At 39.8% G+C, this 10,936-nt stretch overlaps 1 protein-coding gene across 5 annotated transcripts in view; it reads left to right on the top strand.

Annotated features, from left to right (window-relative positions):
• TAFA2 (TAFA chemokine like family member 2) overlaps positions 1-10,936 on the top strand; it is a 211,567-nt gene that overhangs the window by 20,291 nt on the left and 180,340 nt on the right. The window lies entirely within an intron of this gene.

Genomic DNA, 10,936 nt, shown 5'->3' with positions numbered 1-10,936 from the left:
AAGCCGGGTGTGAGGGGGAGCTGCTCGGCCGCCCGGCCGCGGCTCCCGCCGGGCGCCTGGGGCAGCCGGCTCCAGCCCTGCGCCGGGCGATCCGCAAGGCTGCCCCCCCCCCATTTTATTTGGTTTCATTCAAACCAACACTTCAGCAGAGCCGTGGGGGGTCAGGGGAACCCACCCGTTTTTCAGCCCAACTACTTGCACTGGAACGGTGGCCGCTTACTCGCAGAATCCCCGGGTACGGGGGGGTTTATCCTGCCTTGGAGCCCGGCCGCGCTACCGGCCCCGTTACCGGCCGCCTTCAGAGAGCGGTGGAAGGAGGTGTGTGGAGTCCCTCTACGAATCCTTAAAACAAATTGCTATAAAGAGGCGGGTCATGGCTTTATTTCTGTCTGTGTGTAACGCTCCCCAGGTTGTGGTGTATATGAAACGTATCTTGTCCATCCACGTTGCTTTCTTCGCATTTCAGTGAAATCACTTACCTGCTAAATATGTGGCAGGTTCCGTGTGCCAGGGTGAGAGGGCTTTTCCCTTATTCCACCCCATTTATAGTTTTGGAAGAGAAAGTTTTAAAATAACCTCCTTTGTTGCTGTGGAGCTGTAGGATCGGACACCAGGTTTTCTATGTGAAGAATAAAGAGCTATAGCTTGCACTGCCCTGTTAGGAGTTGCTGTGCATGGCTCTTCTGAATGTTTCATTCTTACCAGGAGTTAAAATCATTGCTTAAAGCATTTTAAATTATATGTGTAGTTACAGTTGTCTCTTTCCAGGTTTTGCTTGGAGATGATCAGTATTTTTTTTAGAGCACTAAGTACTTTGCTTCCACCCCCCACCCCCCAGCAGACACTGGCTCAGTATTTAAAGAACTGTGCTTTGCCTCCTGCAGAACTGTCAATTTAAATAATAAACATACTCAACCCCTACCCCTGAAAGCCCTGTAAAGCATTCAGGGTCTTAGGGTCTTCGCACAGCAGTGGATACATTTAAATTGCTATTGACTAAATGATAATTGTTATCTGGTTTCTCTGTCCTACCAGTTTCAGACATTAGCATTCACCCTGCCATATGTTTAACACTTTAAAGCTACTTTATGGGCTGATCTAAGTGAAATCAACTGATAAATCAAGATTCTTCTCTGTAGTGTAGGGTAAACACTAGAAAAATAGTAGTTCAGTGGTACTGGGAATGTAGCTTAGCTGAAGTTGGGAAAGAGCATACCAAGGCATTTTTATCAGGGGTGGCAAAGGTTACATCTTCCATTATACTTTTTTTGCAACGATTGTGCAGTCATTTCATACTGATGCTTAAACTGTTTTGTGCATGTATAATTAACAGTAGTAAAGTAATTCATATAAATGGCATTATTAGCATTTTATTTCAGAGAGCTGATACTGCTGAGGCATTAGTGAAAGCTGTCTGTTCTTTGTTTTCATAAAGTCCCCATTTCCAAAACTACAGTACTGTTACTCTCATAAATGTAAACTGCCGAAGTGCCGTAATTTCAGTGGCAAGCTTTGCTCAGTTAGCTGATAGCAAATCAGGATTACTATTCACTGGTTCCACATGTTGTTTGAACATAAGGGGGGGCTTTCATAAATGTGGTATTAATTTTAGATATGCTGCTGGTGGTGGGTGACTTTGAGATAATATCTTGATTCCTGTCATGCTGTTTTAATCAGGGAATGATGACTAATCTGGCAGTATCTTTTATCATACTGGACATACGGGGCAACCTTTTTACCTGTCTCTTCTTACGATCTGAGGGATCTCAGCTTTATGTGTAGATGCTTGTAATGTACTTGATAATTCTGGTGGGGAATACATGAAAAACTTGTTCTGAACGGAAGTAAATAGATGTACAGACGGATATTGCGGATTGCTTTACTGGCAGGTTGCAAAGTGATGATTCATTGAATCTACCTAGATTTACCTAAAGCAAATAATACTTTACGCTGAATTGTGGCGGCAGAGAAACATGTAGCAGCCAAGAAGTTTCATGGTTTCATTACATGTGGTGACAGACTTGATAAAGAACATTTTTACAAATGTTTTTGGTGAGCAAAACATACCATGGAATTTTTCAAGCTGATCATTTTCACACTTGTATTTATTGCTGTCTGTGTTGCTACTTACCAACGTGTGTAAACAGTGCATTAGAAATACGTTGTGTTAATTATGTTGTATGTTTTACTTACTATAAATAAGTAATGGAACAATGCTAACTAGTTATCACGCTAAAGGAAATTGCTTTTTAAGACAAAAACATCACATTATCTAACACTCATCTACATAAAAATGTGATCACCATCTTGAAAAATTATTCTGAATGATACAACTGTGAGTGAGCAAGCAGTTCTATGCCCCTGTTTTAACTTCTGCGGGATTTTATTAGAAATGCTTCATTAAGTCACATTATTCTGCAGCTGTTTGTTCAGTGAAAATTAAAATAAAAATCAGGAAGTTTATCCAGCAAAGCAGTATTATTTCCTTTGTTAAGTACTGAAAGTTCAAACAAACAAAAAAAAATCCATTAGCATCAGTGTGCCAGAAGCACTGAGTACATCCTATTTTTGTGATATATGGATGGCATTTGCTGATGCAATTCATCAATGTATTTATTAGTCAAACGTCGTCAAATAAAGAAAATAAAGTAAACAAAGACTGCATGATGATACAGAGGCTAAAGCAAGGGAAGACCATGCAAAGCTAATCAGTTAATGTTCACTCTTGTATTTACAGTCTATGTTTAAGCATCTTATTTAAATGCCCTTCTGTCATCGATTTTCTACTACAGCTCCTGATAATTCAGGTAGCAATAGCTTTTTGTTTGAAAACGCATTTTCCATGTACCTTTGAAATGCTGAGTTGTAAAGGCATTGAGACAAAAGTTGTGTTTGGATTAATATAACAGAAGGGTCTTACGCAGGCAGAGCTGAATGCTGAGCTGTCCACATTCACGAGCATTTCTGTACGTTAAGAGGGGCATCCCCAACTGGTGTGGACTTTCATTGTTCCGTTGGAGTAGTTGAAGCTGACATTTTAAACCAGCTAGAGTTGTTCCATTTTCCTTAGATCACTGAATGTAAGTGTGCACTACAAAAGGATTTTGCTTTTTTTTTATTAGGATGAGAAAACATTTACATAGTATACTCGACAGAATCCACTCTAAGTGCGCACCTTCACATTTGAAATACCTTTTAAAAACAGAGGCCCACTCTTGGAGCTATTTGAACAGGAAATACGGCCCAGTAATTTGGTTTTGCGAGCCGTTGGTACATACTTCAAAACATTCCTCTTCCTAATTCAGGTAAGATTTATAAAACTCATCAGACGTAGGACTGAATGTAGAAACAGCAACAGTAATCTTGATCATTTTTCCTGGTGACAGCTACAGAGCTATCTCCTTTTGCTCTTGGTAGAACTTCGGAAGACAGTGATTTTTGTGCATTGATTCTTTATACACCCTTGCCAGCCACTCTTGCTTACCATATGTAGTCAAGTTATTTATCAAAAAAAGAAGACAAAATAAAAATGGCCACCTAATGTGCTTTTTTACACTGCTAGTGCAAAACAGTCACATTTTTAAGGTAAACAAATCAAGGCATATTTAGAGAGCTTCTTTCATGCAGTGTGTTTTGAAAAACGCTGTGGAGATAGAAGAGAGAAAATAGACGTGCTTTACAGTGCTAGTTGTGGCAGGACGCTGCATACATAAAATGGGTCAAAGTCACTAAAAAAAGCTTTCTTAGCTCTTTCTTCTGTTCAGATACATCAGGACACTGTTTTGTAGAATGCATTGTAGCTGTAGCTATTGCTTAAAGTAACTAGAAGATGCTTTGTATGTATTTGATCCTTAGTCCTTGCGGGAGTAAGCAGTTATAGGAGTAGCTCCTGCTCCTGTACCTTTCACTGTATGGAAGAATCACTTAAATAATTTCATGTGTAAAAAGTGGGAAATAGTTCCACACACACACCCCCCCCCCCCCCCCCTTGTTTAAAGCTTATCAGACCTTGTAATCTGTACTATGTTAATAGCTTACATTTGCCAGTAGCCTCACTTCACATCTTACTGATCTTGTAATATGAAACTTGAACACAGGTCTCTCGGCACCAGGACAGCATTGTATGCAGCCACCTCTACTGTGAGCATCCCTCTAACAATGCCAAGAGGAGAGCCGTAGTGCAGGGTAGCACACACTGCTTTTTTTGGACTTGCGTGTGTGGTAACCTTCTATGCTTAAATTATGAATTGGAGCTAAGGCTGCGTAAGGTGCTTTGGATTGACAAACTTCACAAGTAAATAAATGCATAAGCACAGTTCAACAAACGTATTCGATTGTATAAACAGAAAACTACTAAGAAATGGGTAAGTGTGAAACATTTGAAATAGATAACCAAGTTTTTAGTTTTGGTTGTGTGCCAGCCTCTCTCTGTATGGAAGATTTCTTGCCTCTGTTGCAATATTAAGATCCAGTATTTGAAGATGACTTACTAGACTAGAAAGACCACTGGCTTGATCCAATAAAGCAATTTCCTTCTTGAAATGCAAGGAGGCAGTATTGCAGTACTGTATATTTTGACTGACTTACTAGAACCAAACTGCAATTGCTTAGTGTGCTGGTTTTGCTGTATTTTTCCCTTTTAAAAGCAGCATATAATACATTTCTAAAATAAGTCTTTCGGTAACATGCAGTCTCACACTAGCTCTTTTAGATACAGGAGCACAGACCTGACAAGTCTCTCGCATTCGCAGTGATACTCTTGTATTGTGTTTCTTCCACTCCCTCACTGCTGTTTCTGCATCCCATATTGATAAGGCAGAGCTGTGGCCTCTGGTCCATCTTGCCACAAACCAGTTAGCTATGCAGCATGTAGCCTTCTGCTCATCTCTGTCTGACATGTCATGTCATGGGATGGGCAAGAGGGTACGGTGCTGCCCGTCAGTCACCAAATGGCTTTTCATGCTCATTTGAACATCTTTATGCAGGACAGTCTTCCTAGTTATGGGCTTTCCCTGTGGCTTCTCCCTCACCATGTGAAACTACATGTATGAGAGAACCTGTCCCAAAGCCTCTGATGTGCAGTCTCAGGCTAGGTGCCACCTTCTGCCTCAGGACTGTGCAAATGGGAGATCTGTGAGTGCTGCATTAAAACTGTGAGCTGTACATCTCCTTTCGATTGCAACTTTTTTGGTGTTTGTTCCCATTTAAGATATCTGTTTGGCCTTTTGAGTTCTAGGCTCAACCATAATTTGTTGTTGGCTGTTATGTCATTGTACTTAATGGCACTTGCAAAGTAACACAGAATTGCTCGATGGCTCTGAGGAGAGATAATGCCTTTCTGTGGCATTTGTGTGTAGCAAACTGAAATTTGGATCTTTTTCAGTAAGGGATGAGAGTCAGTACCATCTGAAGCTTGTCTCATGGTTTACCTAAAGTGAGTTAGTAGTCTTAATTTGGTTCTTACTGTAGAAGTGTCCAAGTTAGAAAAGTCACCACTAGCAAAAATTTAGGATATGTGCCTGCTGCATGCACAGAGAGGCAAAACCTGAGGTCTGATCACGCAAGGCGTTTCTGCTGTAAGTGTGTGGCTTCAGTGGGACTAGTCAAATTGATTATGTGCTTGAAGACTTCTAAAGCGAGCCTGAATAAATGTTGCTAACTGCTTAGAGCAATCCCTGTTGAAGGCTTGTAGGTGGGGTGCTGTTGGGATGACTGTGTTTGTGTCTGTATTCCGGGTATGAATTTAAGACTTGAGCTTTGTTTCAATGGCTTGTCAGTCCTACATCTTTTATAAACATTCAGTCCTCTTAAATTCAGGACAGAGACTATGTAACAGCAGGTAATTTTCAGAAAGATGCTACAAGTAGCTTCCCTGTATTATAGCGTTAGAAACTATAATTACAATCATGTAAATTTTCAAATGTGATGTTACTGGTGTGTAGCTAAAGTGAAATATTACTTTCTGACAAAGTATATCAGGCTATGGTACTCCTGCAAGAAATGAGGTCATGCTTAAAGTTTAATTGCAGAAAAAAGATCTGTTTTAGTACCATCACGGGAGAAGAATACCTCCTCTGGACTGTTACATGTGTTTATTCAGCTTAAATTTTTTTTTTTTTTATCTATGTATTTTAACAAATAAGCTGTACTTAAATAAGATGGGAAGTTTTATCTTGAGGTCTGGTAACAGCAGCAAATAATGTGAGATAAGTTCTGGCTTATAAGCTTACTGGAATCAAGACAGAAGAAATACTGTATTTGTATGCTAACATAACATGCTATAAATTCAGATACGATATTATCAGCCAATATGCTTAATGTTGCCTGACACTTCTCATTATATGATCCTGCTTTTTTCTCTTCAATCTAGAATCATGAGGGCTATCCCTTGCACTGGAATTAAGGTAATACTTAAAACACATCACTGCCGAAGTGTCCAAAGCTTCATAATCAAGGCATTGCACTGATATTTGTCAAACAGATTTTCAGAGAGATATGGCCATGAGTCCAGGTGCTGGTGGAGCTTCCGATTTAGGAATTATTCCTCCCCCCCCCCCCCCCCCCCCCCAATGCAGATTAATTTTCATTTGTAGTAACAAGATTTTATTATTTTCTGTTTATAAACATTATGATTTGGTTGTTCTGATTTAACCCTGGTAGGCAGCTTAGCCCCACCCAGCTGCTTGCTCACTCCTCCTCAGTGGGATGGGGGAGAGGATCAGAAAGGCAAAAGTGAGAAAACTCGTGGGTTGAGATAAATAGTTTAATAGGTAAAGCAAAAGCTATACTCACAAGCAAAGCAGAATAAGGAATATATTCACTACTTTGTATCAGCAGGCAAGTGTTTAGCCATTTCCAGGAAACCAGGGCTCCATCACGTGTAGCGCCTACTTGGGAAGATAAATGCCATAGCCTCAGACATCTCCCTTCCTTCTTCTTCCGTGCAGCTTTTACTGTTGAGCATGATGTTGTATGATATGGAATATCCCTTTGGACAGCCGGCTCAGCTGTCCTGCACCCCCAGGCTTCTCACTGGTGGGGCAATGTGCGAAACAGCAAAGGCCTTGACTCTGTGTGAGCACTGTCCAGCAGTAACTAAAACATCCCTGTGCTATCAACACTGTTTTGCTCACAAATCCAAAACACAACTCACAAGCTACTACGAAGAAAACTAACTCTATCCCAGCCAAAAGTAGTACAGTCTCCATTCCTTATTTTTTATGATTTATGTAATGTTCAGGTCCCACACTATCCAATGCATCCGTATTAATCGGCCTCCTTCCCTTCCTGCCCTTTGATATGTGCACAGATGTCATTCCCTTAGCCTATGTGTCGCCCCTGTGTAACGTCCATACAATGTGCATTGAGTTAATTCAGTCCATGACTTGGGTTCTATCTGTTACGCTGGTCACTCTGGGCAGGAGAAGTGGTGTGTTGTGTGGAGTTATTTGGCACCAAAGCCAGCTCAGTTTGGGTCACTGCTGCGCTTGCACTGCTTCTTGTGAGGCTCATCCTCCACTGGTTCGGGTGGTTCCTGCTATGGTACTTCCTATTAACACGCAACTCAAATCATGGGTCACAACAATTTACATGTATATCCATTGCCGTCTGCCATAGGCCAGGCCATAGGGTTTATAACATTGCAATGAACCATTCCCCTTGCCCCTGCTCCAGCATGGACTTACCCACAGACCACAGTCTCCTCAGGGGCGGTACCTGCTGTAGCGTGGACTTGGCCACAGCTGCGGTCACTTCGAGGTGTCCCTGCTCCAGTGTGGCCTTATCCATGGGCTACAATTCCTTCAGGGGTGTACCTGCTGTGTTGTGGCCTTATCCGTGGCCACTTCAAGGTCATCAATCCAAAACACAGCACCTTACGAGCTACTATGAAGAAAACTAATTGCATCGCAGTGAAAACTAGCATGTTGGTAGAAGTGGTTTTGGTTATTGTATCCCAGATTTTGTTTCACCACATAGATCAGCTTGTGGTAAAAGCCTAACAAAATAAGAGAATGTAACCCTGGGTAACTTTCTTCCCATTTTAAGCTCCTTGTGCTTTATCTGTGAATCTGAGCCCACATGCTACATCACTTCATGCTTTTCACTTTGTGCTTTTAGATTACTACGAGGTTTTAAGGGGCTTTAGCCCTCATGTTTATGCAGGCTGGTGTGGCATGAGTCTAGTTGTGGGCATAGAAATGCACAGTTTCCTTCTACCATTCTGGTCATATTTGGATCCTCTTACGTAATTGTTTGGGTCACTGGTTATGTGAAAGTGTACTAGGAGAAAGTTTCAGCTTAGTTCAGCTGTTTTGAGCTTCTTTCCCTTTGAGGCTGTGTTGTAATGGTTTAGTTTTGGGGTTTTTTTAATGGTATAATTATTCTTAAATGTTTCAGAATTTATTTGGAGTTGCTTTGATTTATTGCATTATTATAAATGTGTATTTGACATCTAGTAAATACACAGTTCATGCTTTTAGAAAATGAAGTATGCTTTTAAAATCATACTCAGAACAATGGGTGCTTAACAGTTACTGTGTTTTCTTATTGGAAGAGAAATTAAAAAAATCATAATTATTCACCTATATTAATTCTACATAAACCCACTCTTGTGAGAAGAGTGCTGACACAGCTGTCGCTATAGCTCTGTGAAATCACCCAGTCTCTTTAATGTAACACCTTGTTCCTATTCCCACTTTAAAAACTGAACTGCCAGTAATGACACTCATATTCTCCTCTTCTTCATCATCCTCCCAGCTGCTCATAACCTAACTTTTTCTCCTCTAGCTCTCCTTGCCCTTCCTTTTCTCTTCACTGTTCACCTCATCTGCATTGGTGTCATATGATCTTTCCGAATGTCAAGTAAATGCAGACTGCAGTCAGCACTACCAAATTGCTTTCCTGCCAAAAAAGTCTCTTTTCATGTGCCATGACCCATCATCTCACAGTTAGCTGCAAGTCATTCTGATTCCCAAATTTACAATGTATTTTCTATTTAATGAGCTATTAAACTTTATGCACTTTTAAACTTCATCTTTTCTGACTAACTGCATTCCTCCTGATAATTATAGCTTTAGAAAGAAACAATTAATTTGAAACCAATTCTGCAACAGTAGTGACATTATTTAGATAGCATTCCTCCACATCCATGCTCTAAGGATTATGTCATTATAATTATGTTTGGAAACTCCTTGAGACCATTATATCAGTCCAATAGTAGCCATGTTGTAATCAATAATATAGACAAAGACTACTGCATATGCTATTTTAATAAAACACAAAATAAAAATAGATACATGGATGGATGAACAGTTAATTTTTGCTTTGACTAAATAAAACCCCAATCAGTTTGTGCTCTTTCTCCACCCCAGGAGAATGTTTTGAGTAAACTTAAGCACAGACTCAAATGTTATTCCATATGTATTGCATGGATGTGGACATTTTGGAATTTCTATGTTATTCTCATGTATTCTTTTGATAATGTTAATATTAAATTTGTTAGAATAATTCTTCACATTAAGTGGTTGTCTAATAAAAAGTTGTCAAAAATTGCAGATGACTCACGATGAGTGAGTTCAACCTTTGTTGCTCACAGGTTCCATTACATCCATGTATTTATTAAACCCAATAATAACTACTAGTTCAGGCTATATAATGCTGGTTTTGTCATTGTGGTTAATTATATCTAGTTAATGGATACAAACAAAATGTCTGTGCATTCTGCCAATAGCTTAGCTTGTAGTATATCTCAGTAACCTTTCCATGAACTCTAATATTTTAATTTTTCCTCTGCTACTTAGAGTTCTGCTCTAGAAAAATATGGAAATGATTGACAGCAGGAAACTTTATTCATGACCCTGCCATGGCAGTAGGTAGAAATGTACATTTTAGAAAACCTTCATTGTTCAGGTTTGAACCTAATGTTCAAGCTGTGGTAAAAGTAAGTCTCTAACAGACTTCCTTCATTTGTTGCATATCAGAACTTGTACCTGGTTCTCACAGTTACTTTGTGGGAATAATATTGCAAATGTTCCTGGGGGAAAATTTCCTTTCACCTTTGTAGCTGAGGGTTGTGATGTTTATCCTGTGCTCTGCTGGATACTGTAAGTTAACAACTTACCTGTGCCTTATGCACCTCTGCACCCCCTTTGGAGTAAATAGCTGAGTACACAGATAAGTAGTTAAGCAGATAGCTTTCCTTCTCCCCTCATTTCTCTTGAAGCTGGAACTTTTTTTCAGCACTGCTTCAGTTCAGCTGGAATCCTTTCTGGTTTATTGGCATAGTACACATGACAGGCCTAATTCTGTCAGCTGAAATAAAATATTTCTCACTAGTGAATGATTAAGGTGATTCAAAGCCAGATTTTTAAAGCAAAACTTTTTTGATTCCCACAGAATTCCTACCTGTTAAACAAAGGTAAAAGAAAAGTCTGTGTATACCCAATCCTACCTAAACTTTACTATTTTATTGGAAAAATTAAGAAGCTATGATTTAATTCTGTGCCCACAGCTATTCTGAGTTGCATACTTCAGTCTCTCTGTGTCTTTCCTCTAGCAATCGTTGGTAATTAATTCACGGCTTCCTTCCTGGGAGACAGTTTGTGGCTGTCTGTTTTTTTTGATTTCCATATGTATTCTGGTCTTGACCAGAAGATCTGTATGACTTTTATCTAGCACCTGGAAAGAACATCTTTCCAATTACTGGCCAAGCTGTAGTGACTTGCAGTTACTGCCTCTCCACAGATATATTTCTTCTTCTTTTTATTTACAGCCAGTACTCCCACTTGTGTATACAATACATTTACAACCCCAAAAGTACAACAATCCTAAAACGGTTATGAACTTATTGTGTATGAATAACTGTGTGACAGTCAGAAAATTAGTGTATATCACTCTACCAACAGAAACTGTGAGATAAATGTGCATAATTTTGCTG

The sequence above is a fragment of the Falco punctatus genome (assembly GCF_963210335.1).
Source record: "Falco punctatus genome assembly, chromosome: 6".
NCBI lineage: Eukaryota > Metazoa > Chordata > Aves > Falconiformes > Falconidae > Falco > Falco punctatus.
This window is presented reverse-complemented; position numbering and strand designations above follow the sequence as displayed.